Genomic DNA, 25,803 nt, shown 5'->3' with positions numbered 1-25,803 from the left:
GTGGTTTAGTGTCCCAAATTGCCCTGACAGGTACTCTTTAAGTTATCATGAAATAACACCTCCCATCATAAGGAAAAAAACAATGTGAAGATGGACACCATTTATTGTCTCCTTTTACTATGATGAGAACATAATGTTGCTCAGTTATCACAACTTCAACCCATTAATTGCTTAAGGTGCAGTCACTATGAAGAAACACAAAGGGAAAGGCACAATAGGCAACCAGTAATGGCTGCAAACTCCTAGGACCCAGCGCTAGCTGTCTTTAACATCGTCCTTAGGAGCAGACAAATTGCCAACTTGTAACATGGGTTTTCTTTCTTATTTCATAAATGCAAATTAAAAAATGCTTATCTGCTCCATAAAGACTTGGCATGTTTAAATAACTATTATCCCTTAAATATATTCCAGTGATGTAGGGAATCATTATTCTAACAGATAGAATAGGCATTAAATCCACAGGGGAGTCATTAAAAGATGGCTATTTCTCTCTGTTTGACCGAAGCCGCCAATGTAATGTATTTATTCAGGATTTAGCAAATGGAATTCAATTAGACCTGAAATGGTGTTAAATTGAGTAATTCCTATTGTACTTTGTCTGATAGACAAGAGTGGCATTGCCTAAAAAATTATAAGGAGAGTTATTATTAAGGATGGTATCCCATAATCCTTAGCCAATACCTTATTGTGATAACAAAGCTTTTTTTAAATCCATCACCTTAAAGAAATACAACCTTTCTTCTAAATCTTCAGATTTTCTCGAATACATCTAAATTGTCAATGAATATGGACAATAGGAGTAACGTGGAGCACTGAGAAGTAACTTCATGGTTGACAAGATGGTATCTCATTTAATTGTCGTTATTTTGTAATGTTACTTGACTTCTGAGTTCTACCCTGTGGAAAGGTTAGAGATTATTAAAGGGATGCTCCAACATAGACCAAGTCAGTATGTACATTGGTTTGGGTCAATAGCAGTTATGTCAGAGTCTGCAGTACAGGAAGGAGATACAGACCACAATTGGGGACTCCATACTATCGTCAGCCAACAAAAGAAATGCAAATCAATATTGCCTCTAAAAACTCAAAAACGGTGAGGTGACAAACATTACTTGATATCCTGTATCATAAAAAGATGTAGAAGGGGCAGCCATTCAAAAAGAGTCCTAAAGATTATGTGAAAGAGGAAATATAGGACCAGAAGGTCCACAACCCAGCGAGTAGAAGAGACTTGGCAGTATTTACTGAGGGATTTGCCAATTTAAGAGGGGGCTAGTAAAGGGTCAGCAGTAGCAAAAAGAACTCCAGGACATAATGGACTTTAGACCTTGTACTCAGGGTCGGACTGGTCCACCAGTATATCAGTAGGCAATGACACCTGCTGACCTTGCCCCCCCGCTAACTGCATCAAACTCTGATGTTGTAGAGGGCTGTGCTTCTCTGCTGCTATGTGCAGATGCTATATGATTATGTCATCACCTGCGACCTGCACATAGCAACAGAGAAAGAAGAGGAGAGGTTAGCTGCTGAAGAATGTGGAAGGTGAGCATTTGGTGTTATTTTTACACTGCAAAGAGGAGATGCGGCACTCTAAGAGGGGGCACAATATGAGGGTGAAGAGATGAGAGGCCACAAATAAGGGGAGAGTTGAGAGGGGTCACAATATGAAGAGATGAGGAGAGGGGGCCACAATATGAAGTGGTGATGAGAGAGGTTACAATATTAGGCGAAGATGAGAGGTGCCACAAATGACAGGGGGAGAAGATGGGGCCAAAGTAATAGAAGGCCGATGAGAGGAGCCAAAATAATAGGGGGAGATGAGAGAGGCCCACAATATAAGGGTGAGGTGAGGGAAGCTATAATTTGAGGGGGAGATAAGGGGAGCCACAATATGAAGCAGAGATGAAAGGATCAAAATATGAGGAGAGATTAGGGGCCACAATATGAGGGGTAGATCAGAGAGGTCACAAGAGGGCCAGAGAGGGGGAAAAGAGCGGCCACATTATGAATGGGGGAAAAGTGGGTTCACAATATGAGGAGAGATTAGGGGCCACAATATGAGGGGTAGATCAGAGAGGTCACAAGAGTGCCAGAGAAGGGGAAAAGAGCGGCCACATTATGAATGGGGGAAAAGTGGGTTCACAATATTAAGCAAAACTGATAGGGGTCACAACATGAGGGGGGCATTTGGGGCCACAATATGAAGCAGAGAGACTATAATGTGATGGGAGAGATCAAAGAGGTCACAATTTGAGGTAAAGTGAGGGGCAACAATACGAGTGGGAGAGAAGAAGGCCACAATATAAGGAAGAGCTGATGGGGCCACAATATGAGGGGAAGATTAGGGAGACCACAATATTAGGGAGAGAACAAAAATGTACCACTATATGACATGGAGATGAGAGGCCACCATTAGAGGGAGCAGATATTGTATCAGATGTTCATTTTCCCGGAATACCCCTTTAAAACCTTTTTCAGGCCACACCATTAAGGGCTTAAGCGTCAGTGAGATAAGTAGAATAACTAAGCAAATGTTAACTTTTTACTGCTTACATTTTGAGAAGGGAATATATTTTATGTACTGCCAATGTTAAATAGGAAATATCAAGGATTTAAAATATTTGTCAAACTGGACACATTGAGAACCATAACAACATCATTGTTTCCAACTTCAACCTGAAAGAGTAGTGCTGCTCATAAATTGCACCGAGCTCTGGGTCTCATATTTTATACTTTATAGAAAATGTAATGGAGATTCTATTACCCTGGTCTCGCCTGTTTCCTGAACCCTTAATCTGCCTTCCCCATGTTCTATGTTGCTGCTTTATGGCTATACAGGAGATAAAACTCTTATACAGGCCAGTAAAAAATGGCCACAGGCTCCATCTCTAAGCAGCATAATACAGTAGCATTAAAGTGAATGTGATTTGGAATAAGTAATATAGACATTGCATTTTTTTCAGCATGGAATTTGTCGCTCATTGTGGAAAATAAAATAGCAATCTGCTCAAGCTCCAGATCACACACAGTTTTTTTGACAGAAAATCTGCAGCATAAGGCTACATTCACAAGGGCGTATAGGGGAGGTATATATGGCCAATATACGTCCCCCAACGGGATATACATCCGCCAAACGGGAGTGGTACGGTGCAGCACACGTACTGCACCGTACCGCTCCGTACCCCGTAAAAAGATAGGACATATGGCTGTGCGCCATATATTCCTATGGAGAGGGGAGGGGGTGAGCGTCATGTAGACGATACGTTTTTTCCCACACAGAAATAGCTGCTCAATGTGAAAAATTTAAAAAAATGATCATGTTCCTGGCAGATTTTTGAGTGTTGAAGGCTATGGGCATGTGAAAATAAGCATCAAATATGCAACAGATCCACATCCCCATTTTCTTGAAATAAAATAAGATCAAGTTAGAGAAAACAGGTAAACAATGCATGCAAAGAAATGGCTTTGCCAAGCAGTAACAATGATTCTGCGTCCTGATTGGCTGGGCTGTTTCTTCAAGTTCATGTGAATGCCCTCAGTTCTCTTAGTTAATGTGACAATCAGGAAGTCCCACCCACTCCAGGACAGACGACAGGATTTTACAGATAGGGCTGATAGATATACCAGGATGTATGTCAATATAGCAAGAAGCCAGCAGCATGATATAGGTATCATTGGAATTGTTATTAAAGGCTCTCTCCAGCTACGATAAAACTACTTTTTGTCAAGTAACTTTACAGTTACGCTTTAAAGTCTATGGGCATGTGAAAATCTTTATTAAATCTACAACAAATCCACGTCAAATCTGCCAAACAAATGACATAAATCTGCATCAAAAACATACATTTTACACAAGACAATCCGCAACATGTTGAAATAGACTTACCTGAAATAGCAGCAGCCTCTGTGCTGTGTGACTGTGCCTCGGGGAGTGACAGTGCCTTCTCAGCCGACCCTCTCCAAAGACCTCCATGGGAAGTGTCTGTAACTTTATCTTTCAATCAACTGATTATCTGTCTTCATATATTTTTTCAGTGAGTGGAGACGAAAGGATTCTGGTAGGAAGTATTTCTGTAAGAAGATAATCAGTATAACAAAAGTTTTTTCATCTATACTGTGCTTACTTTTTTTTTACTATTTCTTATGTGTGTTGTGAGCCGCAAGCTGGGTGGAGAAGGAGGGCATGAGCATTGCTCATCCTTCTCTCTCCATATGGAGCTGATTGTCGCGGTGCAAATCCAGGTAGGAATAGGACCTGCCCTATATGATGCAGTGCGGCCGCCTAGCTCAGACATGCACAATGAATCTCTATAGTGACCGTGGACTAGCTGTCATTTGCTGATGTATGCATGTAGCCTGAATCCCAATTTTTTTTTTTTAAACAATTTTTATTGGTTTTAAGAAAAATGTTTCCAAACAATAAAAATAACTGACATACAGTAAACTGAATCCCAATTCTTGAAGTGGCCAGAATCATCTGACCAGTACTAGTCGTGAGTCTCTGACCTGCACTGATCTGGTATTGATCCTATACATAAGCCATCAATATCAGTAAGCTTAAAATCCTATTTAAACACAGTTCTGCTTCCCATTTAAGACTGAAGTGGTGTTAATGATTTTTCTTGTGACAACTACTGGTTTCATTACCAGGTAAAGTAAAAAAAAAAGCTTTTCTTCTTTTTTTTCCTGAGCAGTAGCTCATGAAAAAAGCCTTTTTAAACATACATTAGGAAAGGGATTCTGTTATTCATAAAACAATATATATGCTAAATACCTCTACATAACGCTCGCCATTTGTTGAGTATGTAATGTTTCAGTATAACATTCCCTTAAATTACACAGATACTGGGGCTTTAAAGAAAACACATAGGAATGAATATTCATTGTTCCGTACAGTGTTACCTGTGAAGCTGAATGAGGCTAGCATCTTACTTACATTAACCTCCTTAATTCTGGAGATGACTGCAATATGTTATAACGATATATTGGATAATGAGTGCTCTTAATGGGAGCTGGGTGGTTAAGAATGAGAAAAAGGGGGATAGGAAGACAAGAAGCTGAACAAATCTTGCTGAAAACAGCTGGGCTGGGAAGCTGGATTAGCATTTGCAATGTGCCCCGTGGCTCCAAGTGAATGGTCTACCCTGGAAAAGATCTGCATCAAAACCACTACAAGAGTTTTTCAGACTCTCGGCATATGTCAGTGTACATTCCTGATTTCACAATAATGTATGTCTCTAGTCAGCCAGTATCTCCCACAACATTGAACTTTAATGGATCTTTTATACTCTTATAAGCAAACCACCATCCCCCTCCCAAGCTCAGAAACTCATATATCTATTATAAACCTTCTCTCTGGATTCTCTGCTGATCGCTCGAGTAACAATTGATGAAAAAATAACTCTGTAATACAAGGACTGTTCAAATATGACCAGAAGAATGCAAATGACTATGCAAATTATCCATAGATGTAGATGGGACTCCTGTAAAAATGATCTACTATGTGAACATATTAAAGTGAACTTGTCACCAGGTAAGGGGGCACCAAACCTCCAGTATATTGGTATACAGCTGTTGAGCTTGGCTTAAAGAAACACTTCCATATTCATCACAATGGGCATCACTGGGGTGAATGAGACCATCACACGGAGACAATTGTTGCTGTTTAGGACAGCACCAATCACCAGTGGAAGGGGCCATGTCTAGTGGCTTCATGCCATCTCCCAGGGAGCTCCGACTGACTTATCTGTGCAACCACTGCTGGATAAGGGTTACCATCTATATGTGGGTAACTTTTGTCCCAGTGTTCCCCTGTTCCACATTTCAGTTCCAGAAGTTCTGTAGCGTGTGGCACTGTATGCAAAAACCATAGAGGTCCCCTGGAACCCTTGTTAGGGAGCCACTTAGAAAGGGGGAACATCAAGGCACTTAGCAATCACATCATGATGTTGGTCAAGTATAAGGACAAAAGCAATGTCCTTGTTCTGACCACAATTCATGGGGACTCCAGCACCCTCACCCCTGTACGAGGTACCACTACCATTTCCTCCTGCCAGACGGCATACTGGCTTACAATAAATACATGGGTGGGTTTGATCTGTCAAATCCGGTGCTGAAGCCATACAGCTCCCTATGGAAAATGAAGATATGGTACAAAAGCACTGGCCACGTACATTGTACAGATGATGCTGTACAATTATTATGTTCGGTTCCAATGTGCAGGTTATGCCGTATCATTCCTCCATTTTCAAGAGGCAGCTATTAGGGAACTAATATGTGGACAAGAAGGACAGGGCCCCAGTACCTCTGCATTAGATGTCCCCCTTATTTTGTCAGGACAGCATTTTCCAGGGGGAATTCTGCTGCTTCTTAAGGAAAGACTCAGAAAATAGTCTGTTCCAAAAGGTGGGGTTAGGAAGGGCACTATATACTACTAAGAGACCTGTGAGAACTCCAGAGAGACAGAATTTTAGTAGGTCCCTTGGTATATTCCACCATCTTATACACAACACATTCACAATTCACGTCCAACCTTTGCTGTGAATGCATTTCGGTAAAAGGTATAATTGTTACAACTGTTAGGTCAAATTGATCACCATACTCCTCGATTATTTTTCTGCGGGATGTAGTTTGAAAACTAGGGGCACTTGGGGTTTTTTTTAAGCAGATCCTTTATAATTCTCCAAGTTATTTATTTATTTACAGGCAGGCCCCGGGTTACGTACAAGTTAGGGTCTGCAGGTGTGTTCTTAAGTTGAGTTTGTATGTAAGTTGGAACTGTATACTTTGGAATTGTAACCTCAGCCAGAATTTTTTTGGTCTCTGTGACAATTGGATTTTGGAAATGTTGGATTGTCAAAAAAAAACAGGATTAACAATAATTGCAGACATCTTTGATAACTGTTACAGATGATAATTGAAGCCTGGGGCTAAAGTACAGTAAATTACCAACATAGCTCCGTTTGTAATAGGGGCCGTCTGTAAGTCGGGTGTTCTTAAGTAGGGGACTGCCTGTATTTATTATTATTTATTTATATTCCAAGTGCTTTATCATTACGGAGCCATATTGTATTTTCTGGCTAGCATTTTGGATCATATGTAGGGTCTTTCTTACGTCAGGAAGCATGATTCCTAATCAACAGAGCTGACATTTCACAGTGGCACCAACTGGGCGTCACATAATGGGCACCAAACTTTCCAGAAATTATTGCAATTTCCATCTTGGGCATCCATTGCCCATAATATTTGGAAACCACCCGTATGTGCAAAATTCTCATTTCACCCCTTGTATTACACTACACCACACACCACCATTCTAAATTCTCTGAGGGTTGCGCATTTAAACAATTAGGGTCACTTTTTGAGTTTTCCTCTGTTTTTTCTTTCCTACTACACATTCTACACTCGGGAGAAATAGTTTTACACATGTTTGGGGGTTATTACATTTTTTATCCCTTGCGGCTACAAAAATTAGGGTCAATTCTAATAGTTCTAATAGAGAAATTGTTTTACACATTTTGGGGGGCTGTTTCATCTTTTATCCCTTGTGGCTTACAAAAATGTTGTGTAAAAGTGACTTTTTTGAGAAAATGTTTACCTATTTCCTTTTTGGGGCCTAATTGAATTATTAGAATCAAACACCTGTTGTGGAAAATACACAAATTATACCTTTCTAAATTCTCCACGGGTTGTACTTTCCAAAATGATGTCACTTGTTGGGGTTCTCTTCTGTTTTGGTACCAAAATTTAGTGTTCAATGAATATATTGTTAGATAAAATTACATTTCTGTAATTTCACTTCCATTTATTTTTCACCCTCATGAAACATTTATAGGGTTAACAAACTTCCCAAAGGTTCTTTTGAATATTTTGAGGGGTGCAGTTTCTAAAATGGTGTCATTCGTGGAGTTTTCTGTCATATAGGCTTTATAAAGTCACTTCTAAATAAATTGGCCCTCCTAAAATAGGTTTTGATGATTTTCGTGAAAAAAAAATTGCACCTAAAGTTATAAGTTTGAGTTTTTAGGAAATCACAATGGGACATTAAAATGGCCATTAGGATATTATTATGGGAATTGATATCAGAAACAGCATTTTGATTTCACAGAGGGGTATTGTTATGACATAGAGGAGTATTACAGTAAGGCACCAGGTCAACGTTGAATATTTTAATGTAATGATGATATAATGCTATAAAGGATATATCAAAACTAGCATTCTGATGTAAAAGGGGCATTGTGAGTTTACAAATGGGCATTCAAATGTCATAAAGGGCATTGTAATGTTAAAATGTGGCATTGAGATATTGTGAAATCAAAATGAAATTGCCGACATTTTGGTGTCACTTCCCCCTTGGTGTCACTTTGGTGACACTTGCCTCTCTGACCCACGCTGTTTGTTCACTTTTCACTTTCGGCTTCCCAGACCCACGCTGTGTGTTCACCTTTCACTTTTGGCATCCTTGTTGGTTTGACACCTTCGTATGTCATGCATTCTCATATATAAACACCAGACATGTACATTACACCATCTTCTCAAACTTTATATATTTTTACTCAGTATGTGTTAAGAGGTTTACAATAGCCTTATGTAATACTATATGCTTACTATACAATGCACTTTATTACACTAATTTCATACCTGTTCACACTTCATATTTTTACTCAGTATGAGTTAAGTGGTTTGCATGAGCCCTAGTTAAGATTTCATGTTTACTCTACAATGCACTTTATTACACTAATGCTAGTGACATTACTTGCACAATCCCAGTCTATTGTTTACACTATAGGTTTAGGCACTTTCAATCAATATATTGCAATATGAACTGCACCATTGCACTTTAATATAGCCCTGAATATATTCTGGATGTGAATTATATTGTAACGAGTTGATATATGTAGCCATACTAGCTTTATTCATGCTCTGTAACCACTGCCCTTACCCTTGCCAGGCTCCAAGATGGCGGCGGGATGCGCATCATTTTGGCGCATGCGCGCATCCGGATGGCGGCGCCGGACTTCCGGTCACGATGAGGCGCAGTTCCTGCGCGTCATTCGTCTCCCGGAACCTGGCCCTGCCTCCGGATAGCGTGTATGGAGACCGCGATGAAGCGCTAAACTACCCACCTGCTGCCAATCCTGTCCTGCATCCCCATTGGTCCCAAGGTATTTTCTTATGCTCAAGCTCAAGATATTTATACTGGGCACCTACCACACCACAGCACACCCCCTAGAGGAAGCGACGGCGAAACGCGCGTCGGGGTGCTGTGGCGGTGGTCAGACCTACTATTTCACAATTGTTGGCTGCTCATTACACCCTGGTGGGTAATATTATTGGTTATAGCCTCATTGTGCATAAATTGGTGTTTGTAATTTTGGATGTATTTACATGTACTGTATCATTCATGACCACCGGCACATCTTTTGTGGTTTTTATGTGTGTGTTTTTAACTGTGTGTTTTTTTGATTGCCGATTTAATAAAGTTATATTGGAATTTTGAAGTATTTATGTTCAGTTACTGAGGCATCCTATATACTCCCATTGGTATTGCTTGTTTATTGTCAGTAGTAGGATAGTACATAGGGGATTGGGATATCTTATGTTGGTATTCATCACTTCCCAATATGTCATCAGGGAGTGTGATACCACCCCAAAATGGCAGTGCCCTGTGCACTGGCGTGTTGGTGGTGATTTAGATGTCGCCGGTAGCTTTGCTGTGGCATTTAAAGCCTAAACACCATGAAAAGAATTACCAACTAGGGAAGGGGGGTTTAGGCAGAACCCGACCCAAACTTCTAACACTAGTGATGACATAAATTGACACTGTCCTGTATATTATAAATGCTCAGTATCATTGCCAGGCAGTTTATTAGACACTTTTTTTGTGAATTTTGTCATGCAAGCAATAAGAGATCACTGTGTTGTCAGTTCACATAGAAACTCTATGGAGTAGGGAGGGGGAGTAGCGAGTAACAAGAGAAAAGTTTGCTTCAAGCTTTTTTTTGTCCTAAGCATGTCCCTTAAAACTTTTTGCATAAGCCAGCTGGGTTGTATTATGAAGTTGTATAGATCAAGCAATCTTTTATTTTTTTTCTTTTAAAATATTTAGTTTAAAAGGACAAGTTGTATAACACAATAGAGAATGAAGAACAAACATTTCAGAGCTGCAATTCTGCCACAGGGAAGATAAATCATGGATGCATAAGGCCAGCAGTGTAGGTCCAGGCCCTACAGATGTCCAAATGTTAAAATTCAGGATAAAATAGTTCTACATTTATTGTGAGTGCATATTAGCAGTCTTGAGCAAACTAGAAAAACTGAAGGAATAATGAATGAGATTGAAAAGGTGATTTGATCATTCAGTAAATGAGTAATCAGTAACAAGCTAAGCAGAGATGAAGACAAATCATCAGAGGCGAGACCAGGCCCATCATGTATCTTTCAACCTAAGGTTACAGAGTGCTTGTCGCCGGTGCACAGAGTAGAAGATTTACAGGATTTTGAGAAAAAAGACTGATGTCACTGCAGGGAAGCTCTGGAGGCAGAAGGAGTCGGGTATGAATTGCTGTGGGGGAGTGTATTAGCCTGTGAAGCTGGAGCCGGTAGGGCTTGCATGAGAAATATCTGTCCTGCCCGACCCTAAGTCAGAAAATTTACAGTCGGATCAAGGAGCAGCCAAAAATGTATACACGAGGAGGGATAGAGACAGGTTGGAATTAGATCTGTAAAATGCAGCATTTTCGTTAAACTGTGAATTAGAGAATGTGTTATTTTATGCTGTGTATATTTAAGAATCAAGTCTTTGTGGGAATACCCCTTTAAGCTTACAACCCAGTACCTTGGTATTACTACAGTATCTTCCCTCTTCCGTCCTAGAATCAGATGTGTTCTTCATAGTCGTCTTTTCCTATCTCCACAAATAGCTATACGGCTCTTAATCTAAAGTTGAGAAAATTAGAAAAGAAAAACATAAACAAACCATATTTCAATGAAATGAATTTGTCTGTGACATGTTTCCTAAATCGCTATTTTCTTCCTCTTAACACTGTGACATTTAGTATTTTTGTTAGCTGTTTTATGCCTGAGGCTGTTACCTTCCAGAGAAACAGCAAAGTAGAGCTGCACGGTATCCACAATTTGCAATAAACCTTAAATAGACATAATTAGTGTATTATCCTGAGAACAGGAGAATTATTTATGAATATTTGATGATCACCTGCATACTGCAGAGGAGAATGAGCAGAAACGTCAGATGGAAACTTCAGTGCTCAGTAAATGTTGACATTTAAGAAATAACATTAAAAAATGCAAACCGAACAGAGAAAAACAGGCGGGAAAAGTGACAGCACCGGCACCGGAGTTTTAGTTTATACTGTCAGTAGGAAGAAGCCCTCTAAACATTCATGTTTGCAGCTGGGAAATGTGCTGATAAGGAGGTTCTCCGTCTAATAGGAAATAATTCATTCCCTAAAAAGAACACAAATCAGCTCAGTATCTCTACTCAGTATCTGTCAGGCAAAATAGAGAACAGGCTTCTGGTTTGATAATAGGTAAAAGTAATAGGCAATCAACCCAGGGACCCAGATGTAATATACACATTTTACACAGGGTCAAGGCTACCCAGGCAGTGACACTGCGGAAAAACCCGCTGATACTTTCATATACATTCAGTGTTATTGTTCCTGTTAGAGTAAGCACAGCAATTATGAAGGCAGAATTAAAGGGGCTGGAGACTATAATTATGAATTGGTGTGGAGTGGAAAAACGGAGGTGGAAACTGTCCAATTTCTGCTGTGTGCCAGGAATTGTGACTTCTTCATGCCCTATACGCCAGTTTTCCGCCATAATAAATACCCCGAATGATTTTAAATTAATTGTCCTGCCAGTAAAAGGACATGACAGCCAATCAGAGTAAAGGTTAAAAAATTTTAAAAAATCAAATATAATACAGGGTCTAAATCTGCAACCGCTTCACTCACCCTACCTACTTACTAGAAACCATCCTTAACGATGGCCAGTGACTTGGCGACATTCTCTCCCTGTACCAAAGTGAAAACATGGACAAAACAACACACAGAGAAAAGAATGGTAGTCAGTGCCAGGTCACAACGGAGACAGCAAGCAATGTACCAAATGGACGGAGAAAAGAGAAAACAGTTGACAAGCCAAAAGGGTCAGGAGATTACAATTCCAGGGGATAAGATTTTATCTGGGAGAACCCCTAGGGTTCTTCCATTACCAGAAGTGCACAAAAGGGCATCTGACTTAAAGGGGTTGTCCGAGAGTTATGAAAAAAACAAAAGGTGGCAGGGTGGGGGCTGCTGTCACTCCGCGTACGCGCCATGTAAACAAACATGGCCGCCGGAGCAGTGCTGGATTCGGCTTCCAGCTGGACCCGACAACTATCCGGCAGGCATACACAGTGCTGTGAATAGGGACGTGTAGGTGTGGCCGGCCACGGCCAGCCAGAAGCTGAGTCCCGCAAGGCGCCAGAAGGTAAGTACAACTTTATTTTTCTAAGCAGCCCCCTCCTGGCCACCTTTTGTTTTTTTTTATTAGTCTCGGACAACCCCTTTAATATTTTTCGTGTCAGAGCGGTAAGTGATAACAAAATTAAAATGTGCAAATAAAAGTTCCCAGTCAGCCTGTCTGGAGAAAGCCGCTTAGCACCATCCAAATATAGCAGGTTTTTATGGTCAGTCATTACAGTTACTCAGTGTTAAGCTCCATCAAGGAAATTTCTCCATTCCTTGAATGCCCATTTGATGGCTAAAAGGTCTTGGGTTGTCCACATCATAATTGCATTCATCTGAAGAGAACTTCCCTGAGAAGAAGACACAGGTTTAAGATAAGTGAGAGATTCCCACTCTTCTCCTCAACCTCCACTACAAATAGATGATTCAAATCAGGTGGAACCAAGGCTAGCATGGTAACAAACATTTTTAGCTGTGCAAATCCTTGTTTTGATTCTGGATTCCAATTGGTCAAATCAGAAACCTTTCTAGTAATATACATCAACTGTTAAATAATTTTAAAAAATTTTTAAAAATGGGAAAAACACATTGAACCCCATTTGTTTAATTTCCCTTTACTCCAGTCAAAAAAGTATAATATATTTTTTTAAAAAGACTCAAAATAACATCAAGCATTATATAGCTATTGCACACTTCAAGCATTATATAGCTATTGTTGGAATTGTTGTCAAAGGCTCTCCCCATCTGTGCTAAGACTACTTTTTGTCAAGTAATTTTACAATTACGCTTTAAGGAACTTCTATAGATTGTTTACATTTAGTGAGCGATAACAGTTTGCATTCTGAAAGTGCTTTATGGTCGGGTTGAGAGTTAGCGGCACCTAAATTGCTGAAAAATTGATCCAGAGACGGCCATTCCTCTGGACCTGAGGGAAGTTTCAAGGTCCAGTATTGAGGATAACTACACTTACCATTTCACCTAAAGGTATAGCAAACAGGGCTCCTTGAATATTTCAAATTTCTCTTGGTCTCCTGAGAAATGAACCAGGAGCAAAATTCTTACCTTGCAATCACCTGGGGAAGAGGTTCTGCTGCAGCTTAAGCTTAACATTGGTCCTAGTTTGCTAGATCAGACACAAAACAAGGCCATATTGAACTTTACAAAGGAGAGTAATATTTTTTAGGTTATGTTTGTGTATGGCTTCCGCAACACTGGCTCTGCCTACTTGTAACGGTGTACAGACAACAGAACTAGAGTCTGTGTGGGAAGAGTCCGGAAGGAGGAGTCTAGACCACCTCAGGAGATGATGATGGTACTAACCAACACCCGGGACCGGAGTCTAAGTGGCATCTGGTCTTCGCCGCAAAGCGGGATGGTCTTTCTGCGGCGGGGTGCCACCAGGTCGTTCCACGGGTGTGACTAGGCCCACGGTGACCGCCACGGAATTAGGAGGGTTTAGGACACAGTCCAAGCCTGGATAGACAGCAGGAGTACAGCTTGATAGGATGAGCTGGAACTCACGGCAGGCAAGCAGGCACCTGGCACATGACCCAGGCAGACAGGAATGGACAGGTCCACGGAGGAGAGCTGGTGGCTTGGTCTGGGAATGCTGGAATACAGGAGCCACCAGGAGCATCTGGGAGCACTGGAGACACACAGGAAACATAGAGGTGTCTGGAAACGCTGGAGGACAGGAACGTCTGGAAACGCTGGAGACACACAGAAAAACACAGAGGCATCTGGAAATGCTGAAGATACACAGAAAACACGGAAGCATCTGGAAACGTTTGAATCAGAAAGCGCCTGGGAACGCTAATGGGCTTTCTCTTCTTTAGGAGCAGCTTTAGGAATGCTAGGTCTGGAAACGCTGGAAGATCCTAGGAGAAGATCCGGCGAGGCAGGAAGGGAGGTGCCGGATTATAAGGGGGAGCCGGATTAGCCAACACCAATTAGGAAGACGCTGGCCCTTTAAGGCCAGGAGAGGCGGCGCATGCGCACCCTAGTTAGCGGGGACACACGTGGCCTAGTTGGGCAGCAGGCGCACAGCCTAATCGGGAAGCAGGAGCGTTAGAGAGGTGAGTCAGGCCAGGGGGTTGCCGCGCCGCAGGGAAGGGTACAGGTGTACCCACGATCCCTGCCAAGGATCGTGTGTGCAGCCGTGACACTACTTACTATCCTAAATATGGCCAGTAACTGAGGACTATACCTACCAGTAAGGAAAGGTTCCCAAGAGTTTTATATGATGTCACAGTCCTAATACACTGTACATCACAGCAGGTTAACCGTTGCTGAACTGGGGAGTACTGGTTGCGGTGCAGAGCTGGAGAGTACTGGGTGCGGTGCAATTGAATAAACATAGCAGCCAAACATAAGCCATAGTTCATACTGATAAAGTCAGCGTAGAACATCAAAATAAATGCATTCTCTGGGCAGAGGATGATGCTGACACGATTGTTAAAACAAACAAAAACCTCTCCAGTATGGCAGACCAGTAATTTCATGTATGTCAAGAAAGACCATAAAACAGACTAATGGAGATGTGGGAAGCACTGCCATAAGAATGACAGGGGGTGGGTGGGGAAGCATTGTAATTGGTGTGGTGTAGTATCATTTATTAAGTCATTGATACCTTTCTTAGCAGTTTAATGATAACATTTATATCCACAACTATGTAGAGCTTACTGATTTATTACTGTAAGAGCTATCACACTCAAATAAAAATCTAATCTAGGTCTGAAATAGTGAAATAAAAGAATAATAATTTAAAATCTTGTGTAAAGTGATAAGCCGCATAAGTGACTGAACATTGATTGAACAGAAACTTTAATTTCAATTCCATGTGAAGAAGTCAACACAGACCAGCAACAGAAGTTACCTAGCTTTTTTATTATTTGCAGCGGTAGTCAGACACCCTCTTTAATGATAACAAGAGCAGTATAAATACACGTTACTTTAAAGGAAGTCTATCGTCTGGAATCTACTTTTCTCAGTAGATCCGGTGGTAGCTTCCCGATGGCCAACGCATGCTTGTACATATGTTGCTATTTTTGTACAATTGTCTTCAGGTCTCAAACTTTATTTAAAGGTTGGTTTTCTACAAGTTTGGAAAATGGCAGCAGGAGGTTTTTTTCTACATTAAAATGAACTTGTCGCCAGGAATGTAATTTTTAGCAGCTGACAGGTTCAAATAGCCTAGGCTATGCTGATTTTAAAAATGCCTTGGTCAGCATTCTGAATCAGTTTGATTTACATTACCTGGCTCCCTGCCAGCAGTGTGTGGTGAGTCCCAGAAAGGGACAGCTGCAGCCTGTGTTTGCTTGTATCTCCTCATGCATTCTTCCTCTACTCCACACCATCCCCTCCTTCTCTGCCTGCTTAATGCACATGTAAACGGATTCCAGTCACACGGTATAGAAATTGCAAAAACAGGTGTTCTTTTGATTTTTTTTATAGCAAACAATATGTGACTTTTTGGTCCTATAATTCGGCCCTTCTTCAGACAAGTAATAATTTATAAATATCTAAAAAATCTATTTATACAAAGAAAAAAGTATAAAGTTGAATGCAGTATAGTAAACACAATTAAATAAGGTAATAAGCTGAAATATGCCACAACATTTATCATAGTTATCTCTTGCATCAGGAAGCGGTGTATTAGGCGCTCAATAAATGAGTATAGCGACATTTGAGGAAGTCACACATAGACGACTTCTGGTAGTATGGCGCAATGCATTCCATGGTGTACATGGAAGGTCTGTCATAGTAATTTACAGGCTGAGCCTTCGTCTGCTTTCACCAATTTGTTTTTAAGACTTGGTGGCTTTTTAAAACATGGGAGGAAGGGGCTGGCGTAATTCAGGTATTGTAGATTCTTTCTCAAGAATTGGTCATTGTTGTGAACAATAACTTTGAGAACATTGGACCACTGTCAGGACTCGGGGTCAGGCAACCACAAGAGATGGTACCAGCTGATACCTGGGCCCGAAATCTAAGTGGCACCTGGTCTTCACCAGAGCCCACCACAAAGCAGGATGGTTTTGCTGCGGCGTGGTACCACCAGGTCGTTCCACAGGTGCGACTAAGGTTGAGGTACAGAAACAGAGTCCAGGCTCATGGTCAAGCACAATAATCTTTAACCCCTTAATGCTCTGCGCCGTAACTCTACGGCGCAGAGGTATAAGGGATGTATGAAGAGGGCTCACGGGCTGAGTCCTCTTCATACAGAGGTGGGGGTTTTTGCATTTTGCACAAAACCCCCACCGCTAATGACCGCGATCGGTGCAAGCACCGCCCGCGGTCATTAGCGGTGGGGGTTTTGTGCTATTAACCCTCTCAGGCGCCGCCATCTTTTTTCCGATCGCCACGCCCCCGAACGTCATCGGGGGGCGGTGATCGGTTACCATGGTAGCCTCGGGTCTTCTTTTGACATGAGGCTACATGGCTTATGCAGGTTCGTTACAATGAGCCAGTGGCTCATTGTAATGTATGACCTGCAAAAATGCCATATATTGCAATACTGTAGTATTGCAGTATATGGTAGGAGCGATCTGACCATCTAGGGTTAACACCTTAGCGCTCTGCGCCGTAGCTGTACTGCGCTGAGTCCTGCGATTAGCGCTCAGCGCAGTACAGCTACTGCGCAGAGCCGATGCCGGTTCAGCGCTGTATAGCAGCCGAACCGGCATCGTTAGCCGCGGGATTTCAGCGGTAATTTACCGCTGACATCCCCGGCTAACACCCGCGGTCAGAGTGGGCTCCGATCGCGGGTGTTTAACCCGTTAAATGCCGCGGTCAACGCGACCGCGGCATTTAACCTGCCTTCTGGGGGTCTTTACCCCACGATCGGCCCCCCCGCACCGTTTTCGGGGGGGCCGATCGCTGTTTTGGCTCCTCTGGGGTCCGATCGGGACCCCAGAAAAGCCTGGAGGGTTTACCTTTAAGATGGCGTCTGTGACGTCATCTTAAAGGCAAAGTGTCAGCCTATGCATCTGCATAGGCTGGCACTGATAATACCCTGCAATACATTAGTATTGCAGAGTATTATCAAGAACAAGCAATCAGATGATTGCTTGTTCATATCCCATGGTGGATCATGTAAAAAATGTACAAAATAATGTTTTTCAATAAAAAATTACTTTATAAATCACTAAAAATGCCCATAAGCCCCAAAACATATAAAGAGACATATAACGCTCAAAAAAGTCTAAATCATAACACAAACCCCACATATATAGTATCACCGCGTCCGTAACAATCCATAGAATAAAACTGAATAACTATTGAACCCATATGATGAACGCCGTAAAAAGAAAACGCCAAAAACCCGCCAAAAATTATGATTTTTACCTATTATATCCCACTAAAAATGCAATAAAAAGTGATCAACAAAACATATGTACTCCAGAATGATATTGTTGTAACGAACAACATGTCCCGCAAAAAACAAGCCATCAACCAGCTCTGTAGCCAAAAACGTAACAATGTTATGCCACTTGGAAGATGGCGATGCAAAAATTATAGATTTTTCCCCACATTAGGGTTTTATTTGGCAAATTTAGTAAAACATAAGAAAAAATATTCATGTCTGGTATCCCCGTAATCGTATCGACCCATAGAATAAAGATAACATGATTATTAGGCTATACGGTGAACACGAAAAAAAAAAAAAAGTAAAAAATCCAGTACAGAATTGATGCTTTTCTACTCATGACCTCAAAAAAAGTTCCAAAATTTTCAACAATAGGTGATACCAGCCCCAAAATGGTAACACTGGAAAAAGCATCTCGTCCCGCAAAAAAAATGCCATCACATGACCCCAATAACGGAAAAGCGAAAATTTTATAGCCTTCAAAAGGGGGCAACCAGAAAACTAAAATCCTGGCAGCTGCAGGGTGCTCCTTCCCTTCTGTGCCTCGCTGTGCCCCCATAACACAAGTAATGTCCACGTGTGGGGGGTCGCTGCACTCAGGAGAAATTGTGGAACAAATTTTATGGTGAGTTTTCGCTTTTTATCTTTTGGAAATGTGTAAATTTTAGGGCTAAATGAACGTATAACCGACAAAATTTGACCATTCTAAATTTCACCGCCATTTTGATTCAATTACTATGAAGATCTCAAGGGGTTAACAATCTTTGTAAATGCTGTTTCTGATAGCTTGAGGGGTGCAGATTTGAAAATGGGTAGATTATATAGGGGGTTTTGTTGCTAAATATGTAAAATTTGATTTCAAACAGTATTTATCCCCAAAATAGTCAATTCCGAAAATACGGAAAATCGCTATTCGATTTGTAGGCCGCGTGACGTCAAAATAAATTATCCAAACATTTCAAAAATTATGAAAATGTAAAGTAGACAAATGGGAAATGTTATTCTGCAAGTTATTTAGGTGGTAAATTTATCTGCCTGAAAACGCGGTGATTTTGAATTTCGAAAATGGCAAATTTTTCTAAAAATTCATCATTTTTTTCTTTTTTTTGTAAATAAACGCAAAACTTATCAGCCAAAATTTACCACTAAAATGAAGTACAACATGTGGGGAAAAAACAATCTCAGAATCGCTTTGATAAGTAACAGTGTTCAAAAGTTATTACCACAGGAAGAGACACTGGTCAAATTTCAAAAAAAAGTTGCGAGCCTTAACCTGCAAACAGGCTGCGTCCTTAAGGGGTTAATGTACCCTAGATGGTCTAAAAAATAGTGAAAAAAAAAAAGTTTAAAAAATAAAAAAAATTAATAAAATATTAAAAGTTCAAATCACCCCCCTTTCCCTAGAACGGATATAAAACATAATAAACAGTAAAAATCACAAACATATTAGGTATCGCCGCGTCCCAAAATGCCCTATCTATCAAAATATAAAAATGGTTACTGCCGGCGGTGACCTCCGAGGCGGGAAATGGCGCCCAAATGTCCGAAATGCGACTTTTACACCTTTTTACATAACATAAAAAATGAAATAAAAAATGATCAAAATGTCGCACAGACCTCAAAATGGTAGCAATGAAAACTTCGCCTCATTTTGCAAAAAATGACACCTCACACATCTCCGTGCGCCAAAGTATGAAAAAGTTATTAGCGTCAGAAGATGGCAAAAAATTTTTTTTCTTTTTTGTACACATTCGTTTAATTTTTGAAAATGTATTAAAACACAATAAAACCTGTATAAATTTGGTATCACCGTGATCGCACCAAACTAAAAAATAAAGTAGGCATGTTATTTGGAGCGAAGAGTGAAAGTCGTAAAAACTGAGCTCACAAGAACGTGACGCACGTGACGTCTTTTTTCAATTTTTCCACATTTGGAATTTTTTTTCAGCTTCGCAGTACACAGCATGTTAAAATAAATAACATCACAGGAAAGTAAAATTTGTTACGCACAAAATAAGCCCTCACACAGGTCTGTACACGTAAAAAAGTTATGGATTTTTGAAGTTGGAGAGCGAGAAATCGGCCGAAAAACCCTGCGTCCTTAAGGGGTTAATCACGATTAATGAATACTTATCTGTGTATAATCCTCTTATAGCTATGACAAGATATCACTGTAATTAGTTACCATAGATGCGCATATGCTGTAAGAATCTTAAGATATGCGCACATCTTATGATATCTGCGCCTAACAAACAGGAAACAGTTGCGCCCAATAGGGACGTGCGCCTGAATAACCAGCTTTTCAGAGAGGCGCGTTCACTGTAGAATTCTGGTACTTGCGCACATCTTATGATACGTGCGCCTAAATGGTTAAGAACGCAGCTGCGTCTGATAGGGACGTGCCCTGAATATGTAATGAGGCGCATGCGCCCATAATGGATACGCGACTGAAGAGAACTAACATTGCACCCGGAAGTTACTGACCGGGTTCACGCAAGCGCAGGAGCAATCCACACACGCTAAGAGGAGATAATTTATAAGGAGATCGTAAAAGCTGAGGGAAGGTCACGTCCAAACAATCGTGCCCAAGCGTCGGCATCCATACATGCAAGCTAAGTATCCTGCCACCCGTTACTTTTTAGGTGTTACTATGAAGATATAAAATGTAACACTTCTTTGGGGACGGTGCTAGAGGCTAAGGGACATGTGCAATATAGCACATCGATATAGTATCTAATCCTCTGCACAATAGCACTTTGGTTTTGAAATACTGTGGCTAGTGCAATACCTATGGATGATTTGAAATCCTTCTTTCCCTTGTATATATCTGTCCTCTATGAAATTCCACACCATGAATTAAATGTATATATTATGAATTGAATGTATGTACTATATGGGCAAGGGTGCAATTGATGGTTATGCATTGGAGGATATAAAATTATTCAAGCTTGCTTTATGCTGGGTCCGAAAATAGATGGTTACCCTGCACTGAAACGTATATGAGATTAATAGAGACACAGATGCACTTTATGATTGTTTCCTTTGGTTTTGGTGTCTGCTAACCATGTGGTACCATTTTGTAATTATCAACACATAATGGTATAAACTATGTGCCACTATTTATAACTTATCATATGGGCAAGTGCAATACTGCATATAAGAACCTCTTATACATATACGTATAAATTGGACGACATCTTGATACACTTTTATTATTATTTTGCTGTAAAGATTTAACTCTGTGAGGAGACTACTTCCGCTTTCCCACAGTGAGACCCCTGAGGAGCCGCACTACCCCAGCGGTGAAACTCGTAGGGTTAGTGGGCCTAGGTGATTCGTGTCATATAGACATATACCACAAGTGTATCCATAATTATGGAATAAATAGAGTCCTGGGTTTGAAATTGTCCCAACAAATATTGAACCTACCAGGACACTATTATTGTATGTTGTTATTATAAATGGGACAAATGTCCAAGAGAAAAACCTTGTTTTTTCTTTTTTAAAAGGGAATTAATAAAAGTTACGTTTTTTGGTGTTTCCGATATTTCTGTGAGTCATGGTCAGGCACAGACAGACAGTCAGGGCCAGCGGAGATGCGGAGGTCAAAGGTCAGGTCCAAGGTCACAACAGGAGATCAACACAGAACGGGAACAGGAAGGTCACAGTAACAACAAAGTGAAGCTTTCTCTAGGGCTAATGAATGCAAAGATCTAGCGGGGAGAGAAAGGAGCTGCCGGTCTTTATGCGAAACCCAGAAGTGCCAGGGCCAATCAGCGGTGCACTGGCTCTTTAAATCTTCGAGTGCCAGCGCACGTGCCCTAGGGATCGGGGACGCGTGTGCGGCCTAGGCAGGACGGGAATGTGGAGAGATAAGTGCGGGTCGGGTGACGGGGCAGCACCGTCATGAAGAGGGGCATGGATCGCAAGGACACCTGTGACACCCACATTTATCATAGTGTTTTTACTGTTTCTCTGTCTGACTTTGCACTGAAAAGAAGATGCAAACTGCTTGCACGTGTATTTAGAAAGTGCCTGTGCCATTTTTGTCTCACATCAGCATTTTTTTCAAACAAGACAGGAAAAATGGGCCCCAAAAGGAGCGTGTTAGCGCTTAGTCGGAACATGTGCCACAAAAAATGGTGCAGTCTGCCGGAGCAGTGCAGGGGACACCAGATTCTTGAAGACTTTGCGATACATTTTATGTACACTGCAGAATGCGAATGTTTAAAAGCAGCGAGTTTCTCCGATATGGGTTTCTATTGGATATCCCCAATTTGATCAAAGAAACCCACCGGAACCCCAAGAGGCTGCACACCGCTCCAATTTTAACAATACCTGCCATATGTGTTGTGCCATTTTGCGTAACTCAACAAGGTGAGTGTACATCTATACAAATTATTGATATCCAGCTATCCTGAGTTAACCTACACATCCAGCGCCCTTTTTTCTTGTCTCCTGCCCCCACTTTATCTTCTATAAATGTTTAAAAGCATGAAGAAGAACAATTTAGAGATGTTGCACCACTTTCTAATATCAGTTATAAAAATATGTTAATTTAGGGGAAATTAAATTTACTTACAGGTTCCCTTTAACAATAGTCTTTATCAAATTTTAATTTGGAATTTTTAAACTACTTTGGACAAGTGAAAGCTGAGCTGTAATTTGTTGCTTGTGGTAGCATCAATAATTTTACCTTTATACAATGTATTAAAAGGTGCAATTGATAAATCTGTTACAAATAGTAGTTGAATATTTTAGCATGACTTGCAGAGGCCCCATTTGGGAAATTAGAGCCCAACCATAATGTAAGTGCCCTCCTCCCCCTGGCTAAGGGCTCTGGTCAAAACCGCAACCTCTGTGCTCTTTATAGTTATGCTTTTGCTGTAAATCACTTTTAGCACCGCCCCCATGACTCAATGGCTGTTGCTAAGCTTAGAAAAAATATGGATTTGGATCAATAAATAAGTTACACAGAATCCATTCCCACCAGAATATACATAAACCTGTACAGCTCTTGCACTCCTACCATTACATGCTGCCTTCAGATTATACTGCATTTTCATAGTGACAGGTTCCCAACGTATGTAATCATAAAGCAGCACAATAATGTGACATACTTTCGTGGAGGATGAGATCTGTGAAGACATGTCTACTTACGGAGAGAATTATTGGAATAACAACATTTTCACAATGAAGGAAACCATAGAAACCCATTCACAATAACTAATACCCTTTAACAAGTGTAATTTATATAATTCCTTTCTTCTGATCTGCATAAAGCAAATGCAGAGAAAAAAGACAGGAAATAGTGAGTTTTAAGCTGTTGTTTTCCAACTGCAGTGGTTTCTTATTTTATACTGCCTGTGGGTCTTTCTTTCCACTGTGCATTCCCCATCATGGAGCACAATGAACCCCACCTTCGCTTCTCCATTCCAGTCTCTGTGCACTTTACAGCGCTAGTTTAATGTTTGCCCTAAGGAAACAGCCCTGCTAAGATGCCTGTGATATTTGTGTGGAGTACGTAGAATGAGTTTGTCTCCCACACATTGCTTTGTCTCCACTCACCGTTCACATCTGCTTCCTCCTCTTCGCTGCTCTGAATGCGGGGGGAAGTGATGATGTGCTCGGGGAAGGAGCAGGAGACCCTTTTAAATGCACCTGATATGATATTTAAAAACCATTTGGCTCATTGCGACACAGCATCATTAGTGTGGTAATAAAATTCACCCTGTAGACGCAGGAAAGACATAATGGACTGTGATTACATTATTTTTCTACTATGTAACAACTAAATGACAAGGAAGGAGACGAGATTGCACGGAGTATCAGAGCAATGGTTACAAGCTGTTTGGCCTTTACCTTAGCATAACTCATTTTTGACATTTAAAGAGAACCTGTCAGGTGGATTTGGGACCCTAAACCAGGTCTGTATGGACCTAAACCAGGTCTGTATGTGTATAAAAAACACATTTATACTTACCTAGATATGAGTCCGATGATGCACACTGGACTCATATCTGCAGATCCTGTGCCGGAGCCTCCTCCTGGTTCCATAACTATAGCGCTTCCACAGTGATACCAGGGTCTAATACTCCAGCTTCACTTGCCACAATGTGCAGCCAGCGGGACCTCTGGACAAAGGTAATTTTTTTTTTTTTTATGCAACCATGTTGCAGGTGATTTGGGATACTAAACCACTGTCTATAAGGACCTGTGGGTGGTTTAGTATCCCAAATGCACCTGACAGGTTCCCTTTGACCAAATGTTATTCCTTGCTATATGTAAACTGAAAATGAATGCACACAGATAGTATTTTTAATTATTGTATCCCTTTCTTTAGGTGAACCACAACAACCTAGCCCACTACAAGTTCGATCTGTGGCTCCTTCCAATATCCTATTCTTGAAGGCACCCAAAACTTTCTATGGAGATAAAGCACTACATAATAACCAATATATTTAATAGAGCTATCTATGTAATGAGCAGATTTGTTCGAAATCAGTTACCTATAGGAAGTAAGGAACTGTTTTGATATCAGAATTTGGAATTTGATGTTGATACCTAGTGAAGTAATATAACTTCCAATAACAAAATAATACTCTGCTATAAGAAAAGAAATCTTAGGGGTTGTGTATGATCACCGTCAGGGCCAGATTAAAGGGTAGACACCTGAGACACGTGTCCTGAGGTCAAAGCCACTACAGAGAAAGTAGGGGCAATCACGAGACTGGCAGCACTGGGCTAATCATCTTTCCCCTGCAGCATACAGGCTCCAGAGAAAAAAACTGACTCAATTAAAGCAGAACATAGGGGGTGGCTATATTCAGGTCGGGGACTGTGCACTATGTTGGCGATCATAGTATCCTCCCAGCTGTCTACCTGTACATCATGCAGGCCACAACTTTACTAAAAGTTCATTTTTATTTACCAGCTTCCCGTATCACCCATCTGGCCACCAAGACCATCTCCTGTACACCCTTGTCTCCATGGAGCCAACTGGAATTCCCCTATAATTAAACAGCCCACTGGGTCTCCATCTTTCCTGTTCTTCCATAGACACTCTCTTTCTATTATTGGCTCCATAAACCGTTTTTTCCAACTTACCTTTCTACCTACCAAGTTACGTGCCTGTTTTGCCGATTTTAGGCATCATACCCACAAACATCCGGCCGTGCCTCCTTGACATGCCGATACATCAAGAGGCTCAAGCAAAACTATTTTTGTTTGGTGGTTTTGCAACAGAACGCAAGCGCGGGCAGGAATGCCTGTGCCAGCCCTCTCCAACATACCCCGCTACACCCCCTCCATGCCCACATGGAGAGAAAACTGGTGTAGAAGCAGTGATAAATCTCCCCCAAAGTGTTGATTTATCCTTCAGTTATTTTCAGCCAAACCAGGTGTGGCTGTACACACAGAACAGGTAAAAGCCTTTCCACTGATTGAATAGAGGTAAAATAACTGTTCAAGTAACGGATATATAAACTTCGAATAAACTTAATGTTTAAACCATGTACACAGGTCTGAGACCTAATATTTTTTGTTATTGGGGGATGCTCATTTGGTGTCTTAAAAGTTGAAACTGTTTTTAAGTATGTTTGAAAAAAATTCTGAAAAAGACACTCATTTTTCATTTTCATCAGCTCTACTTTTGGACAGTCGTGGCTGATCCTTCAACAGTGATTGGCCATAAGAACCACAAGATCCATAGTCATAAGAACAAGGTACTCAATGCATCAACATCTCATAAAATAAAAGATGCTAGAGAGAAATGGAAGGTATTTTTGAAATAAGCAGCTCAAAAATGCTGAAAATCATATGAAAAACTCCATGCACCATTCATTTGTTCCCCAGTATAATCTATCTGGATATGCTGCACATAATAACTAGGCACACTGCCAAATATATAGAAGTCTTAGAAATCTCGGTGGTAACCCCCTGTGGGAGCTGCAATTGGCCGTT

At 40.9% G+C, this 25,803-nt stretch overlaps 1 long non-coding RNA gene across 2 annotated transcripts; it reads right to left on the bottom strand.

The window, feature by feature from the left end:
• Positions 1-23,435, bottom strand: LOC140066070 (uncharacterized). 2 transcript variants are annotated; one of them, XR_011848097.1, is made up of 4 exons: positions 23,410-23,435; positions 10,838-10,938; positions 3,887-4,071; positions 1-897 (listed from the first exon to the last, which is right to left on the bottom strand). It is a non-coding gene; the product is annotated as an uncharacterized lncRNA (long non-coding RNA). The 2 variants fall into 2 exon arrangements; XR_011848098.1 differs by lacking the exon at positions 23,410-23,435 and adding an exon at positions 11,992-12,040.
• Positions 23,436-25,803: the final 2,368 nt, after the last annotated feature.

The sequence above is a fragment of the Engystomops pustulosus genome, chromosome 6 (genome assembly GCF_040894005.1).
Source record: "Engystomops pustulosus chromosome 6, aEngPut4.maternal, whole genome shotgun sequence".
Classification (NCBI taxonomy): Eukaryota; Metazoa; Chordata; class Amphibia; order Anura; family Leptodactylidae; genus Engystomops; species Engystomops pustulosus.
Note: the sequence above shows the minus strand (reverse complement) of the source record. Positions and strands in the feature narration are given on the sequence as shown.